A 17882-nucleotide genomic window follows, 5' to 3' on the forward strand; every position below is an offset into this window, starting at 1 on the left:
GTTGATATCAAGGATTTACAAGGCACTGGTTGAACTCCACAAGAAGAAAACATTCAACCCCATCAGAAAACGGGGCGATGAAATGAACAGAAACTTTAAAAAAAATTTTATTAGTGAAACCATGAGGTACAGATGTAGACTTATAAATTTTTGTTCTTGGGTTTCAATTATACAATGATCAAGTACCCTATCCCTCCACCAGTGCCCATTTTCCACCACCACGGATCCCAGCATCCCTCCCACCCCCCACTCTCCCACCCCATGCTGCTCTTTTGTGGGGCAGGGCATTCCCTTTTGTTCTCTTTTGGGTGTTGTAGTTTGCATTGAGTGGCAATCATGTTCAGTCTATAGTCTACTTTTAGCATGCATCTCCCATACTGGGAGGATCCTCCCAACACCTTTATTTGGTGCTCCCTTCTCTATCTGAGCTGCTTTTTTCCCTAGCATGTGCGGCTGGCCTCCAAGCCATGGAGTGAATCTCCTGGTACTAATCTCGGCCATTCTTGGGTGTTAGTTTCCTATTTTGTTACTTTATGTTCCCCAGATGAATGCAATCTTTCTATGTCTATCCCTCTCTTTATGACTCATTTCACTTAATATGATACTTTCCATGTAGTACCACTTATATGTAAATTTCATGACTTCATCTTTTCTAACAGCTACATAGTACTGCACTGTGTAGATGTACCAAAGTTTCTTTAACCAGTCATCTGTTCTCAGGCAATCAGGATGAACAGAAACTTTCTGAAAAAAGAAATCTAAATGGTCAAATGGCACAGGAAAAAATGCTCTTCATCACTAATCATCAAGGAGATGCAGATCAAAACAACAATGAAATATTTCACACATATTTCTCTGTGGAGACTAGCCCACATCCAAAAGAACAAAAGCAACCGGTACTGGCATGGATGTGGAAAGGGACTCTCCTTCACTGCTGGTGGGAATGCTGATTAGTTCAGCCCTTTTGGAAAACAGTATGGATGCTTCTCAAAAAATTAGAAATTGAGTTCCCACTAGAAGCAATACCCTTCTATAAATATATGCCAGAGATGCAAAAAAGTATAGTAGAAATGACATCTGCACTTGTATGTTCATTGCAGCACTGTTTACAATAGCCAAAATCTGGAAAAAACCTGAGTGCCCGAGAACAGATGATTGGTTAAAGAAATTTTGGTACATTACACAATGGAATACTATGAAGCTGTTAGAAAAGATGAAGTCATGAAATTTGCATACAAGTGGTTCTACATGGAAAGTATCATGCTAAGTGAAATCAGTCAGAAACAGAGAGACAGACATAGAAATATCGCACTCATTTGTGGAATATAAAGTTACAAAATGGGAGACTGACACCCAAGAATATTAGAAATAAATACTAGAAGGATCACTCCACAGCTTGGAAGTTGGCCTCACATACTGGGGAAAAAGGCAGCTCAGATAGAGAAGGGACCACCAAGTAAAGGCTGCCAGAAGGTCCCGCTCAGGATGGGAGATGCAGGCTGAAAGTAGACTATAGACCAAACATGATGGCCACTTAATAACTCTATTGCAAACCACAACACCCAAAGAAGAGAAAGAGAGCAAGAGGGAATGCCCTGCCACAGAGGTGGGGTAGGGTGGAGGGGATGGGGTGGGAGTGGTGAGAGGGATGCTGGGACCATTGGTGGTGAGAAATGGGCACAGGTAGAGGAATGGGTACTCGATCATTGTATGATTGAAACACAAGCACAAACGTTTGCAAGCCTGTTACTGTACCTGTTACTGTTACTGTGATTCACTAATAAAAAAAATGATAAAATAAAAATAAAATAAATTTTGCTGGTGTTTCATTAGGTGCATATACATTTAGGACTGTAAGCTCTTCTTGAAGCACATAACATTAAGAAATGAACTTCACTGTCTTTTATAACCTTTTTTAGCCAAAGTCTATGTCATCTGATACTAGTATGATCACTGGGCCTTTTTGAGGAGGTTGTTTGCTTCAAGAACTGTCTACCAACCTTTGCCTTTGAATCTGTGTTTGCTCTGACTGTTCAAATGTGCTTCTTGCAGGCAGCAGAGTGTTGTGTTTGATTTTCTAATGCGTCCTTCCACCCTGCATCTCTTGGTGTATTTAGTAGACTGATACTGAGATAACTGTAATGCAGTTTTGTGCCATCTTTCTACCGGAGTTTGGAATGTTTGTGGGACTTGTCTTGTTTTAAAGTAGACTGTTTAGTTCTTGTAACAATGGCTTTGAGTTCATTAAAGTTTCAGATTTATTGCTTATCAGTGAAGATGTGCATTGTTCTTTCAAATCTGAATGAGAGTCTGGTTGGATAAAGTATTCTTATGAGGCATTCGTTTCACTGAGTTTTTTCACTATGTACCACCGCTGTTTATGGGCCTAGAGGGAGGGCTTTATTAGGTAGGTCTGCTGTAAATCTTACTGATGCTCCCTTGTATATAATTTCCTATTTTTGATCTTACTATTGTTTCAGTATTCTATCCTTATCTCTGGTTTTTGTCATTCTGATTAGGATATGTCCTGGAGTGTTTTTTTTATATGGATCTCTTTTTGCTGGCACCCTTCAGGCCTCCTGGATCTGCATGCATGCACTCTCCAACTCTGGGACTTTCTTAGAATGATGACTTTGACAGTTGCTTCATCAGGATTTTCTTCTTGCCCCTTTGGGACCACAATGATTCTTATATTGTTCCTCTTGAATTCATCCCAAAGTTCCCTTGCCATCTCTTGGTTTATTTTGAAGGTTTTTCCCCCTCATCTTCTGCTGTTGTCTAGAGATTTTGTGCACCTCATCTTGGAGCTCACTGATTCAGTCCTCAGCAGCTATTACTCTACTGCTGAGGTATCCACTGAGTTTTTCATTTTACCAACCAAGTTTTTCAGATCTGTCATTTCTGTTTGAGGTTTCTCCATTTTTGCTTGTGTTTTATTGGCAGTTTGTCCCATTGTTTCTTTGACTTATACATCCTCAACAATTCCTTGTTAAATTCCTTGTCAGTGAGGTTATTTAGCTTATTATGACTGCTTGAATCATCTGGTCTAGCATCTTCACGTACAAATCCTGGTGGGATTCTGCATTGATTTGCATTGTGACATTTGCAGTCTGGAGTTGTTTCTTGTGTAGGGTGGTTAGGTGCCTATAAGCAGGATGTCTTTGTATGTTTGCAGTGAGTTATGGGAAGATGAAGAAGTGTATAATCTGGAGGGCAAAATGGCGATACTGAGCAAAAAAGTAGCTCCCCTCCCCCACCCCTAATGCAGCTGTGCTTCCTGTTTCCTAGGGCTGGGGATGGGTGGAGCCAAGTCCGGGTGTCCAAGCAGCCCCTGCTATCCTCCTTGCTCACTTGGGGGGCCCAGCCTTTGGTGCTGCTCCTGCAGCTTGGGATGCGAACCTCCTACGACTCCTCATTGTGTTTTTAATATGTATTTTCCTGATGATCAGTGATGATGAGCATCTTTTGATATGTCTGTCGGCCATATGTGTGTTCTGGGAGAAGTGTTTATTCAGGTCTTCTGCTCATATTTTGCTGGTTTGTTGCTGTTGTTCAGTTGCTTATGTCCTTTTATTATTCCTAGTATTTGAGGGACCATTACTAACAGTACTGTTGACAGCAGGGTCTCATGCATACAGTGCTCTAACACCGTACCACACGGTGTCTGCTTCCCTTCACCACTGTCTATGTCTGCTGAAATTCTTCACAGATGTGCAAATATCTTCTCCTAAAATATCTTAGTGCTGTGTTAATATTTCCTTTTCTCAATCCTTTTTTGATTGTCACAATTTTTTTGCTGTTGTTGTTTCCCTTGCTACTACTTAAGTTGCTATAAAGCTGCTATAATGTTGATAAGGAAGAAAAACAAACAAGTAAGTCAGTGGACTCTGATACCGGAAATAAGACAACCTGAGGAGAGACAGATGGGAGGCAGGCTGGAGGCTCTAGAGACAGCCAGTGGGCTTCATTGTAAAAGACTTTATACAACTTAAAAACAAATAAAATGGAAATTTCAACTACTACTTACTGATTCTTTAATATTTTTTTCCTTTTTTGGTTTTGGGTTTCAGGCCACGCTCAGTAATACTCGTGGCTGATTCTTGGCTCAGTATTTAGGATAATTGCTGGCGGGACTCAGGGGACCACATGGGATGCTAGTCATCAAACCCAGGTTGACAGAGTGCAAGGCAAGTGTCCAACTGCTGTACTATTGTTCTGGCCCTGTCTAACAACTTTTTATCCTTGATATCCCCCTAGTCATTCTTCATGTAGACATTCATCTAAATTACCTGACAATAACCTGTCAGTAGTTATTGTTTACTCTGGCACTGTGGCAGGGACTGTGCTAAATATGCATATTATAAGGCACTGGACGCAATGAAACACTCCCAGTGTGCTCAGTGGGCAATGTAGTGCCTGGAATTAACCTCCAGTTTCCTGCAAGCAAAAGAACTAGACCCTTGGCCCTTTGGTTTCTGTCACCATAATTCACGTAACAACAGATGATACCCCTTTTAACTCTTTTTTTTGGTATTGTTTAGGGAGCACACACTATGATACTCAGTTGCTATGTCTGGCGCAGTATTCTTGAGTCACTCCGGGGGGGATTACGGCCTCCTGCAGAACTCTTTCTGGCCCCTAAATAAGTCTTCTAACAAAGTGTTATGGTCTAAAATATAAATTTAACCGAAGTTCACATTAGGTTGACAGCTTGAAGAATCAGGCAACCATACATCCCTTTATTGGCTTTCCCTCCATTCAGTCACTAAACTTCTTTAGTTTGAAGGAATAAATGAGGATTTATTGTAGAGGCCATATCTGCTGAATAATTTCTACTTTACAGTCTTGTTAAAAATTTACAAGTTTCTCCAGGTCATCTAAACTGCAAAAAGGCAAGCATCTACTGTTAAACAGAAGACAGTCAGTCCATTTCTGAAAGTACATGACTATATTTAGAAATCAAGGCCAAAGATATCCAGTAGCTGTAAAACCTGAAATTCCACTGGCATGCTGTGATAAGCAAGGAGTGGAAAGCTCCGCACTTGACAAGGCACATCAGTTCAAGTAGGAATTAAATGACCAGAGAGCAGGAGATGCCAGATAAAACATCTGGAGTGCTGTTGTATCCCAAGGGTTGGGAGTAAAGAGAGTATTGGGAGTGGGTGGTAATTCACAGACTGAATTCAAACTGACTGAATAACCCAGTCCCACATGCTCCAAATATGTTGCAGAGATGCTCTGTCTATGCAAAAATATCCAGGAAAGATTCTAATCTTTATGGTACTATTTGGGGATTTTGGGCGGCTGGAGCGATAGCACAGCGGTAGGGCGTTTGCCTTGCACACAGTCAACATGGCCGACTCGAGTTCGATTCCTCGCCCCTCTTGGTGAGCCCGGCAAGCTACCGAGAGTATCTTGCCTGCATGGTAGAGCCTGGCAAGCTACCCGTGACGTACTCGGTATGCCAAACACAGTAACAACAAGTCTCATATGGAGATGTTACTGGGCCCGCTCGAGCAAATTGATGAACAACGGGAGGACCGTGATCCGTTGAGCTGTAACTGCAAAAATTAGACAAGTTGAAGATCACTCAGAATTTCTGAACAGTCTTTTTCTCTATAGATTAGCAGATAAAATTTTTGAATTCAAATAAATTATACTAACTGTTGAGAGAGAAAAATGTTTTATCACAAGTACAACACATTGCAAAGGAGTCTGGGCTTAGGAATAGAAGCAGTGCCCTTAGGTTTCCATTAAGCAGGCACTGTCTGTCCTCAGCCACAGTTAAGAAGTCTTCAGTCTTCTCTTGAAAAGGCACTGCCTTAGCTTCCTTTTTCAGAGGCACTGCCCTCAGCCTTCTGTTAAGGAGGATATGCCCTCGGATTTCAGTAAGGCACTGAAGATAGGTGTGGCTGGAGAGGGGCCAGTCTCTACACTCTGTCAGTAAGTTCGACCTAGAACAGTTCTGTGGGGTTCAGAAGAGGGTGCTAAAGGACTTTTGCTTCCATTCTCTTCAATCAGCTCCTGCTGATAAAATAACTGGGGCCAGGGATACAGGGCAGATTATGGTGCTTGCCTTGCAAGCAGCAAACCCTGATTTCATCCCTAGCACCACACTGGGTACCTCAAACACTTCTAGGAGTGATCCCTGAGCAGAGCCAAGAGTAAGCCTTGAGTATTTCCAGATGTACCTCACTACCACCAAAATCAGAACAAAACAAAACAAGAAACAAAAACAAAAATGTAGTAAAAACTTAGAAATAAGAAGTCACTAAAATTGGTAAAGGAGTAGGTATACCTTTAACAGCATAAAAGTAAATCTAAACAAATAGAAAGACAAAAATATTCTTGGACTGGTGGATATAAAGTCCTAGTATCACAAAGAGGCTAGTTCTGGGCCAGGGAGAGAGCGCAAAGGGCTGGTAGGCATGCTTTGGAAACAGAGAGGCTCGAAGTCTGATTCCTGGCACTGCACAGCCCTGCCCAGCACTACAGCTATGGCCATGGTCCCTGGGAACTGATGGGGATCATACCCCAAAGATGAAAGTTTCTCCAAGTTAATGCATCTTTACTGGATCTTTTCCCTAAGTTAATGCATCATTACAGTATCTTTACTGGACTATATGGATGTTAAAGGTAAGAATCAAAAAGCACTGAGGAAGAAGAGAAAAAGGGGAATTAGACATATTCTATATTTAGCATTTTTGGGAAAAGAATCTACCATTAAAACAAAGTAGTACTGGTCGTAAATGTGAAACGGGTAAAATAAACAGAAGTCACAAATTAGGCCCGCTGCCCATAGAAAATACTTATATGGTTAAAAGAACATTTTGGCAGGCTGTTTTGGTAGAAAGTTCTGGAATCTGAGAGTAGGGGAAAGCAATTGCTCTAACAAATAATATTTAAAATAAAAATTAAAAAGGAACTGGGAGCCTACAGATTAAAAAGAAATCTTTGAACGTAACCAAATGCAATGTGTGGACTTTGCAGTCTGATTCCAACAAACTAAACCAACTACAAGATAACATTTTAAGATGATTAGGAGAATTTACGCTAAGTGTTCAATTTATTTTCAACTTTTACAGATGAGAAAGTTAGTCATATTTTTAAAAAACATTTCCAGTTTCCCATTCATCAAGTAAAAGACTTGGACGTCATCCCTTGGTTTGAAAAAGTAAGAACTGGAACAGAATGAATTCTTTGTCTTTTTTTTGGGGGGGGGCGCAGACGTGAGATGGGGGGGGCAGACGTGAGATGGGGTTGAGGCCATACCTATAGGCACTAGGGGGAAAACTGGGACTCCCACAGGCAAAGCATAAACTTCAGCTCTGTGAGTTGCCTCCCCATACACAAATGATCTGTATAAAGAAAGAAAATATAAAGCAAACCCTGGAAAGATTGAGGAATGGAATACACTGAATTATGGCATACTGAAGATTATGGCATATCTACAAGATCTACAAGATCTACCAAAGGAACAAGTGCTAAATGGAAAACCTGAAGAGAAAATAGCAAATAGCTGGATGCTCAGTACTGACAACTCAGTTAAAAACTCCAGGGACCAACCAGGGGTTACAACACTTATTTGCATTGTATGCAACTAACTCTAGATTCCTGGCACTGCTGGATGTAGACCAACCCCTTTACCAAAGCCCTAGGCACGGATCTTCATAGAGGTACCTCTCTATAATTAACTTCATAAGGTATAACTTTGATTACCTCCAGGAACTCGGATGAAATTTTCACAGTATCAGAGAAAAACCCATTCCTACTTTAGGTGGGAAGATGTGAAAAGTAATCATGTTCAAAACACAACAGAACTCTCTTCTCTTCTTTTTCTTGAGGGGTGCGGTGGATCACACCTGGTTGTGCTCAAGGAGGCTAGTCCTGGCTTTGTGCCTAGGAGACCATGTGGCATCATGAATCGGACCCTGGACTATCTGTCCGGCCTTCAAGCTCTGTTCTTTATTTTTTAATCTTAGCCAACATGAGTCACACTTTCACATTAATGGTGCGGATTCATGCAGACAACAGGCCAACACCAGACCCGTTCCCTCAGGGTTTCCTTCACCCTCCCCCTCCCACATGCCACCTCACCATCCCTACCCATTGCTGCTGTCTCACTGCCCTGGAGAGCTCTGTTCTGTAAGAGATCTTAAGATTTTGCTGTTTGGGGCCATTTGCTGCTCCCATACTAGGATTTTTTATATCCTATATGAGAGGTCATTCTGTCTCTGTCCTTCTTCTGGTTGACTTCACTCAACAAGATAACTCTCTAGTTCCATCCATGCAGCAGTAAACTGCATGATCCCATCTTTCCTTAGAGCCAGATAGTATTCCACTGTATATATGTACCATCCCCTGGCGATGCTCAGGAGTCACTCCTGGCTCTGCACTCAAGAATTTTTCCTGGCAGTGCTTGGGGGACCATACAGGATGCTGGGGATCGAACCCGGGCCAGCATGTGCAAGGCAAATGCCCTACCCGCTGTGCTATCACTCCAGCCCCCGTAACATCGATTCTTTATCCAGCCATTTGTTCTGGATCACTTGTGTTGTTTCCAATTTTTTGGCTTTTGTGAATTGCACTGCAATGAACATAGGAGTGCAGAGGTATTTAAATAGAATTTTTGAGCCCTGGGGTTGTTCGGTCATATGGAAGCTCTATTCTAAGGTTTTTGAGAAGTATCCATATTGTTTTCCAACAAGGTTGAACCAGTCACCATTTCCACAAGCAACGAATGATGTTTCCTTTGTCTCCATACTCCTACCAACACTTATTGTTTATAATTTGTGTGGTGTGTGCAAGTCTCAATGGTGTGAAGTATTATCTCATTGTGGTAAATTTCATGGATGATGAGTGATGCAGAGTATTTTTCATTTGACTCTTTGTCATCTGTATGACTTCTGTGTGGAAACTTCTGTTCACCATTCTAACAATAATTTTTTTTTTACCATTTTACTATTCTTGACGTATTAGTATTTACAATACTGTTAATTATACTTTTCATGTGTACATCATTCTAACAACACACCCTTCACCAGAGAGCCACTTCCCTCCACCAGTGTTTCAAGGACCCAGTCCCATCATAAACACTCCCCGATGTAAACTTAGCTCTACAGACAAAATATTCAGTTCTGATGACTTGGGTTATTTGTTGTTCCCTTAATATACTTCTTTATACACCACAGATATGAGAGATCATTTAAAAAAATTATTGTGAGGTGGTGACACCGATACACATAAAGATGATTTTAAAGCTGAAGTTCTGAAATGCTACAAAACTGCACATCAATAAGTTAAAAATTTGTTTTTCAAAACCTGTATTTTTGGGGACCAGAAGAGATAGTACAATGAGTAGGGAGCTTGCCTTGTATGCTGCTGACCAAAGCTTGGCATCCCATAGGGTCCCCGAGTACCACTAGGATTAATTCCTGAGCTTAGAACCAGGAGTAACACCTGAACATCTCAGGATGTGGCCCCAAAGCCAGAAACAAAACAAAACCAAAAGACCCTTCATCTTTCTCTTTTTGTAGATACATAAATTTTAAAAATTAATTTTATAAATAATTCTATGCTTATTATACATTTTAAAATTAACATTAAATAAATCTTATAAATATAAAATTTAGTAAGAGTGAGGAGGATTATAAATTTTTAAGGAAAAATCTGAATAGGCATATAAAAGTATGTTTTATCCTATAAAGGGTACGTAAGCCTTATCTTAGAAATTATAGACATGCCTAAGTATCTGCATTAATAAGTAAGTAAGTAAAGTATATGATTACAATAAAAATTCTATAGATGCAAAAAAGTCCGTAAATAGACAAAGAATATTTAATATAAATGAAACAATAATTTATTATTTAAAAAGTATAAAACCTTTAGAAAGCTAGGAACAAACAAGCTGTTCTTCTAGGCCTTGCAGACCTTGTAGAGGGGGCCTTAAGCAGGGAGTAATTTCCACTCTCAGTGACAAAGTGCTGAGAAGTTTGTCTTGACTTTTAAAAGAAGCTCCTTTAGAGGTCCAGAGTTATGATACAGTGGGTAGGACTTGTGTTGAATGCAGGGCCCCTGGATTTGATCCCTATCAACTAGATGTTACCCCGAATACTGCCAGGGGGATCTGTGAGTGCAGAGACAGGAGTAAGCCCTGAGCACATCCAGGTGTGGCCCCCAAAACAAAAAAGAAGGTCCTTTAACACTTCTTTTCTTGCAAAACTGTTTTTACCGCCATGAATTCCTGAAACTGTCGCCTGTCCATGAAGCTCTGTATGGTTCCTTCAAATCTATTCAAACATGAAAGCTTGTAACTATCTCACGGTGATTCAATTAAAAAAATCTGAATGTTAATCTACCTGGATAGAATATTCTTGGTGATGTGCTCATTTCACTGAGTTTTTGTACCATATCTCTCCATTCCCTTCTGGCTTGGAGAGATATGGTACAAATACCATTTGAGAGCCCTAATTTGATAAATCTGTTATTTTATGGGCTTTCCTTTGTATGGAAGTTCCTTTTCTTTGATCTTTCTATTTCAGTATTCTGTCTCTATCTTTGGATTTTGCCATTCTGAATAGTGTGCTTGGAACTTTTCTATTTGGGTTTATTTTCCCTGGGACCCTGCTAGCCTCTTGGAATATCAGAGTGCCTGCACTCAACTCTGGAAAATTCTTAGCTATGCTTTCTTTAACTAGTGGTTCTTCATCAAACTTATCTTTCTGGTGCTCAAGGACTCGAGTGACTCTTACATTGCTCCTCTTGACTTCATTCTATAGTTCCCTGGTGGTTAATTTCCTTTCAAACTTTTTTCAAACTTTTTTCCTTTCAAGCCTTTCAAATCTTCTACTTTCTAGAGGTTTGCTGCATCTTGTTTTGGAGCTCCCTAATCTTTACCTCAGCTGCAGTCAATTGATTGCTGAGAACTTCTCTTGCACTTTTTAAAATCATAACCTAACATACTCTTCATTTCTGTCACTTCTGAATAGTTTTCTCATCAGTGCTCTCAACATTCTTGTGCTTTGCTTGGGTCTCCGTGCCATCATTCCTTTGAGCTCATTTAAGATCCTCACTGTGGTGTCACTACAGTCACTCTCTGAGAGATTATCTGGTGGGTACTGGCAGATAGCACTTCTTGTTATTATTCTCACCCACTGCGCTTGGTGGGCTTCTCTGTGTTCCCCAGTGTTTGCTGTGTTCCTGCTGTGCTGAGGGTGAGTCTTAGTACTTTATCCTCCAGGAGTCTGAGGGATCCAGGCTGGTTGTTGCTTTTTTTCCTTCCCTACCTGTCTCCATCCAGTGACAAGAAGTATAGTGTGAGCTGTGTGAAGGATGAAGAGCAGAGTTGGGGATGTGAAGTAGGGCCTGCTGGGCAGATGGTGGAGGGGTTAGTTTGGAGGCTGCTGGGACCAGCTGGAGGAAGGGGAGTCTGCATCCAGTTTGATCACCCTAAGGATTTCAGCAAGAGGTCAGCCTGACCTGGAAGGCTGGAGGTACAAGCAGAGGATCAGGGATGTTCAGCTGCTGAGAATATGGCTGGAGCTCTGTTTTTATTGTTCCCTAAAATATGGACCTGTATCACTGTATCACTGTCATCCTGTTGTTCCCGTTGTTCATTGATTTACTTGAGCAGGTGCCAGTAATGTCTCCATGCACCGTAGCCCTGAGATTTTAGCATCCTCTCCTTACTCATCTTTCCCAAAGCTGCCGCATTGGAGGCTCTTTCAGGGTCAGGGGAATGAGACTCATTATTGTTACTGTTTGGGGCATATCGAATACACCACGGGGAGCTTGCCAGGCTCCGATGTGCAGGTGGGATACTCTCGGTAGCTTGCCGGGCTCTCCGAGAAACTAAATAATCATAATAATTATATTAAATTAAAAAATTTAGTTTAGACATTGGGTAAGAAGGATAAATTCTACTTCAGAAAGCAGAATCCCAAGCATTCCCCTACTCCCTGTCAGTAAATAATTATAGGTGTCAGAGGGAAGGCATAGAGATTAAAGCACTTACTTTGCACCCCGCTGACTCCAGTTCAAATCACCAGTACTCATATGGTCCCTGATCATGGCCAGGAGTGATACCTGAGCACAGAGTCAGGAGTAGCCCCTGACCTTTACATATAAATAAAGAACATGTTGCCTTTCCTTGTTTCTCATCACATTATCAAAAGCCAAATTCAAGGAGTTCTTTAACCTATTACATAAAAAAAAAATCTTTTTGGTGTTGCTGGGAGGGGTTTGGCCACTTCTGGCACTTCTGGTGGTACTCCTCAAAGTTCCTCTGGCTCTGTGTTCAGGGATCACTACTGGTGGGGCTGAGGGGTGCACAATCTATACTAGGGTCAGCTACACAAAAGGCAAATGCCTTAACCCCTGTACTATCTCTCTAATCCCTCAAGAAAAAAAAATTAAGACATGCCAAAAGGAAACTTATACTCACATACACAATTTGAAGAGACAGAACAAGAATTAGAACCAGGCATGGTATAGATGCTAAAATTATCAGATAAGAATCTAAAATAACTATGACTGATATGTTAAGAGCTCTAAAGGAAAAAGTAGGTAACATGCAAGAACAGCCATGCAATGACAGCACAGAGATGAAATTCCTAAGAAACAGAAATACAAACCCAACTTTGTTACTGAAAAAAATGCATTTAATGGGTCACTGGACTGGCTGAGAAAAGAATCTCTGAGAGAGGCTATCTCAATATAAGTCATAAAAACTGAGAGGCAAAGAGAATGAAGACTGAGAAAAACAACCGGAATATACAAAAGCTGTGGGACCACTATGTAAGCAAAAAACATAATTATAAATAGGTATAACAGATGTGAGAAAAGAAGGGCACAAGAGAAATATTTGAAACAATAATATTTCCTTAAACGAATGCCACAAATCAATTCACAGATACAGGAGGTTGAGAGAACAACAAAAAGAAGATAAATGAAAAACTATGAGAGTCATATATTCTGGAAGTAAAAAAGTCAGGTAAAGAAAACCATCTTTAAGAAAATAAGATGGAAAAACATTATATATACAGATAAGATCATACTTACTTTTTCAAAAACTATGCAAACAAGAGAGTGAAATTTTCCAAGTGGTGACAAAATAAAGACGCCGTACAGAATTCTGTAAGAGAAGGAGAAGTACCTTCTCAGAGAAACAAACACAGAAGGGGTCCGCAGATCTGCCAGGTAAGAGGGGTCAGCAGAAGCCATTTAGGGAGGAGAAAAAGAGCACAAATTAAGATCAACACAAAGGTCATGGAAGAAGGAATACCCGAAGCAAAGCACAGCACTTTTAGTTCTGTCATTTGGAGACTGGGGAGCCCCTTCCATGTTGCTGAGGCTTGAGGACCGTCCCAGTGAGTCTCAGCCAACAGGGATGCGGAGCTGCTTAGCCTGTGGGGACGGGGACTGCCCAGGTAGCTCTGAGGGTGTCTGAGGGCCTCCAGGACTCTGACTGGAAATGCTAGGGGGACCAAGTGGTGCTGAAGATCAAATTGGAGCTGGCTACATGCAAGGCATTCACTTCAACTCCTCTGTGATCTATTACCCCATCCTGCCCCCCACCATTTTTTTTTTTTTTGCGTGCAGACTATACGTGGTGGTGCTCAGGTGCTTTTTCTGACTCTGGATACAGAAGCGATATGGGGTAGTGCCTGTGGAACCATATGTGACGCCTGTGGGACCATATGTGATGCCCAGGGACCATATGTGGTGCTTAGGGGACCATATGCGATGCCTGGGGGGAATATAGGTGATGCCTGGAGGACCATATGTGATGCCCAAGAAACCATGTGTGATGCCTGGGGGACCATGTATGACACCTGGGGGATCATATGTGATGCCCAGGGGACCATATGTGATCCCAGTGAATCATATGTGATGCCTGAAACCATGGGATACAAGGCAAGTACCTTAACCCCTATATAATTTCCTTACCCCACAACTCCCACACCTCCAAATTTTCATAGTTAATTTATGTGACAGAAATTTGCTCAAATTTACAGTAGAAATAATGTGTTCACTGAATGATGTATGTGTATACAGATACATATACATACTTAGATATGGAAATGAAAGTAATGATACAAGTGATAGGATAGAGGAATTAGGGATTTTTTTCCTTAGGTACTTGTACCTGTCAAGTGGCACTTGAAAGTGGATCCAGAGGCCAAAAAAGAGAGTACAGATCTCAGAGCAAATCTCCAAAACTGAATATATGACAAAGGTGCTGGGTTAAAAGTCTTTTTAGCTTTGGGGGCACAATTGGTGGCATTTAGGGCTTACTCCTGGCCCTGCACTTAGGGATCACCTAGAGAGGCTTGAGGAACCATATGTGATGCCAGGGAGAAAACCCAGGTAGACCATGGGTAAGGAGCACCATTGATACCATCCCACTGGCAAAGATAACAGAAACGAAAATAAACAACTGGCACTGCATCAAAAATGTTCTATGTGGCAAAAGAAACTCAGGCCAAACTAAAAAGACACCATGTGGAATAGAAAAATATATCTGCATAAAGTGCATCAGATAAAGGAACGATATCCAGAATCTGTAAAGCATTTATTCCACAAATTCAAAACTCAACAACAAAGAAACCCATAAACCCCAGGAAAAAAATGAGGAGAAAACAGACACTTCCACAAAGACAATATACAGATGGACAAGAGGCATATCAAAAAGTGTTTATCATCATTGTTACAAAGGAAATACAAGTCAAAATGAGAATGAGATATCATTTTACACCGTGAAAATGGCATAGACTGACACCACGGGCCAGTGCTGGCAGGGGTGTGGTGAAGAAAGGAACTCTCCCTCACTGCTAGTGGGAACTCAGTGGGAGCACAAGGAAGGAAACTTCCTTTTTAAAATTCACTTACTAAAGTTTGGATCATGTGCTTGCAGTACTATCGACTCTTTTTTTTTTTACTTTATTTAAACATCCTGATTTACAAAGTTGTTCATAATACAGCTGTTTCAGGCATTCAGTGTTCCAACACCAATCCCACCACCATTGCTTTGAATCTTTCCTCCATCACCCCATCCTGCCCCTTAGGCAGGTGCTAAATAGTTTATTGAGCTTGTATAGCTGAACCTGAGGTGGTTTGTGGGCATGACTCTCACATACCTAACTTTTGGCCTTTCAATTTCTTGGCAAACTTGGTCCCAAGTTGTTGGGGTCTGGCCAAAGGCACAGAGGCAATTCTGGGGTATCAGGAAGCCTGAAGGCACCATCAGGCTGCTGATGCACTCGCCCCGCAGGTACGGGCTGACCTGCTGGATAGCACCATACCCTATGCAGTAGTACTGACTCTTATGGTTTGGGTGTACATAGTTACCACAGCTCCAAGCCACTGAAATGTTCTAAACCCAGTGCCCTTATGTTTCACCACTCCTCAATGCCCCCCCCCCCCCACACACAATAAGGGTTTGCCCTTATTTGATACCTTCTATTCCCTTATCTTGTCACTATATATAACACAGGTGAGTGGGAACATTAAGTATCTGTCCATCTCCTCTGACTTACTTCACTGGACATGATACCCTCTAGTTCTAGACCTTAGATCGAACATAATCTGTAGAGTATACTGAAGGAAAACACTGGAGGAACACACCAAGATCTAGATCTCAAAGGTGTTTTTAATGATATGATCCTATTGACAAAGGCAACAGAATCAATTATAAATAGTGAGATTACACCAAGTTAAAGAGTTTCTGCCTGGCAAAACATGGACTAAACAAAAAGATGCCGAGATGAATGGGCAAAAATATCTGCACTAAACACATCATAAAGGATTGATACCCAAGAAATATACAGTATTCACAAAGGTCAACAACAACAAAGAAATCCAAAAACCCTATCAAAAATATGGGAGAGAAAATGAACAGACATCTCTCTGAAGAGAGAAGATGGCCAACAAGCACATGAAAAAGTGCCCATTAGCTCTTATTAGCAAAATCCAAATCGAGTTGTTATCATCAGCAAAATACAATGAGTTATCATTTTACACAAATAAGAGTGATCTATTACACACACACACACACACACACACACACACACACACACCAAACAACAACACAACAAAACTTTAGATGATCTGTGTTGGCGGGGATGTGGTGAAAAGGGAACTCTCATCTACTGCAGGTGGGAATGTTGTCTGGTTCAACTCTTATTGAGCCAGTATGGAGATTGCTCAGAAAATAATTGAGCGATATAAATCGCCCAGCTTCACAGATCTCGGAACAGACGCCAAGGTAGAAGGGTCTTTGGGTTGGGGCCTTTCTGGGAGTGGGGCAGGCTAAGACCCTGCCCTGTTGTAGCCACAGTAGTCCCACCCACACCCCACTGCCTCTAGCATATAAATGGCCCAGCTCCACGGCTTTAAAACTCACCTCAGAGGAGATGCCAAGTCAAAGAATCATCCCAGTTCTAAAGTTCCTACACATCCAAATTCCACGGTACTGACAGCCTAGTAAATTTGATTGGAAAGTCGCGTAGAAGTACACTAAACTCAGTGAACAAAAACAGTAACACAGAGTGCTTAACCAGCAACAAACAGCTCAGTAAAATCTTGGGTAATGACTTTAATGACATCATTGTAAGACACAACAAATTTCACAAATTTTCTTCTCTGGAGGTATTTTTTTGATAATTCCATTAGCTATTTTGTTGGAACAAGCAATACAAAATAAATTACTTTATGTCTTCTAAGGAGGTGGTATGCTTGGAAGGAGAGTGGGAAACTGGAAACACTGGGAGAGAGAAGGTCACACTGGGGGTGGGCTTGGCCCTGTAACACTGCCTTCCTGCCTGAAGTAACTGTATAATGAGCAACTCTGTAAACATGGCGTTTAAATAAAGTTAGGAAAGAAAAAGATTATCATCCAAGTTGATTAGAAAGACAACAGATAACAAATATTGGCAAGGATGTGGAGAAACAGGAACTACTAAGAACTCTTGGTGGGAAGGTAAACTGGTCGGACACCTTAAAAACTGACCAACTTACTGTTTAAAATTTTATGGAGTTTCAGGAGTTTTGCTTTAGCTATCTATATGGAATCTATACATCACCACGTCACAGTATGGGGGTATGGCACCACCAGCAGGTCAATCTGTACTGTGAGGCGAGTGCATCAGCAGCCTGATGGTGTGCCTTTGGACGCCCAAAAAACCTTGGGGCAAAGCTTACCAAGAAAGTAAACAGCCAAAAGTTAGGTATGTGGGAAACACACCCACAAACCACCTCCGGCTCAGCTATATAATCAGAGGCATGGCCTCTTGGGTTCCTGATTGAACTGCTTAATGGCCATGATCCCAAAGACTCAGAAACAAATCTCAAAACCCAGCGACTTTTAGCAGAAATGGGTCTGGTCCCTGCAGTAGGTTACCAGTGCTGGGCCAACCCAGGTGGGAATAGGTTTTGTGTCTTGGCCCGTTAACCCCAGCGGCCCAGTGGCTGCCATCCTTCAGAGGCCACTGGACAGTCAGGTTTGGGCCCCAATGACGAAACTTGTTGGGCCTCATGAGATGGAGGGAGGAGCCGGGCCTGTCCTCCCCACCCCAATGAGACTCCAAGTCATCGCCCATAAACGGCCTCCTGATCAAGATGCTTAACGGCCATGATCCCAGAGACTCAGAAACAAATCTCGAAACCCAACCGCTTTTGGCAGAAATGCGTCCGGACCACACAGTAGGTTACTGTCTCTAGGCCACCCCAGGGGGGAAAGGGTGCTGTTCCTCCGTCTGCTCCCCCTTGGTGGCTCGGTGGCCATCATCCTCCAGAGGCCATTGGACAGTCAAACTTGGGCCCACAGTGACGAAACTTGTTGGGCCTCACGGGATGGGAGTGGAGCCAGGCCTGTCCTCCCTCTC

General features: G+C 41.8%; 1 protein-coding gene across 1 annotated transcript in view; it reads right to left on the reverse strand.

Annotated features, from left to right (window-relative positions):
* The window catches only part of FANCC (FA complementation group C), a 212984-nt gene that overhangs the window by 37423 nt on the left and 157679 nt on the right, over window positions 1-17882 (reverse strand). The window lies entirely within an intron of this gene.

This window comes from Sorex fumeus, unplaced genomic scaffold (genome assembly GCF_029834395.1).
Source record: "Sorex fumeus unplaced genomic scaffold, SorFum_2.1 ptg000063l, whole genome shotgun sequence".
Taxonomy (NCBI): Eukaryota; Metazoa; Chordata; class Mammalia; order Eulipotyphla; family Soricidae; genus Sorex; species Sorex fumeus.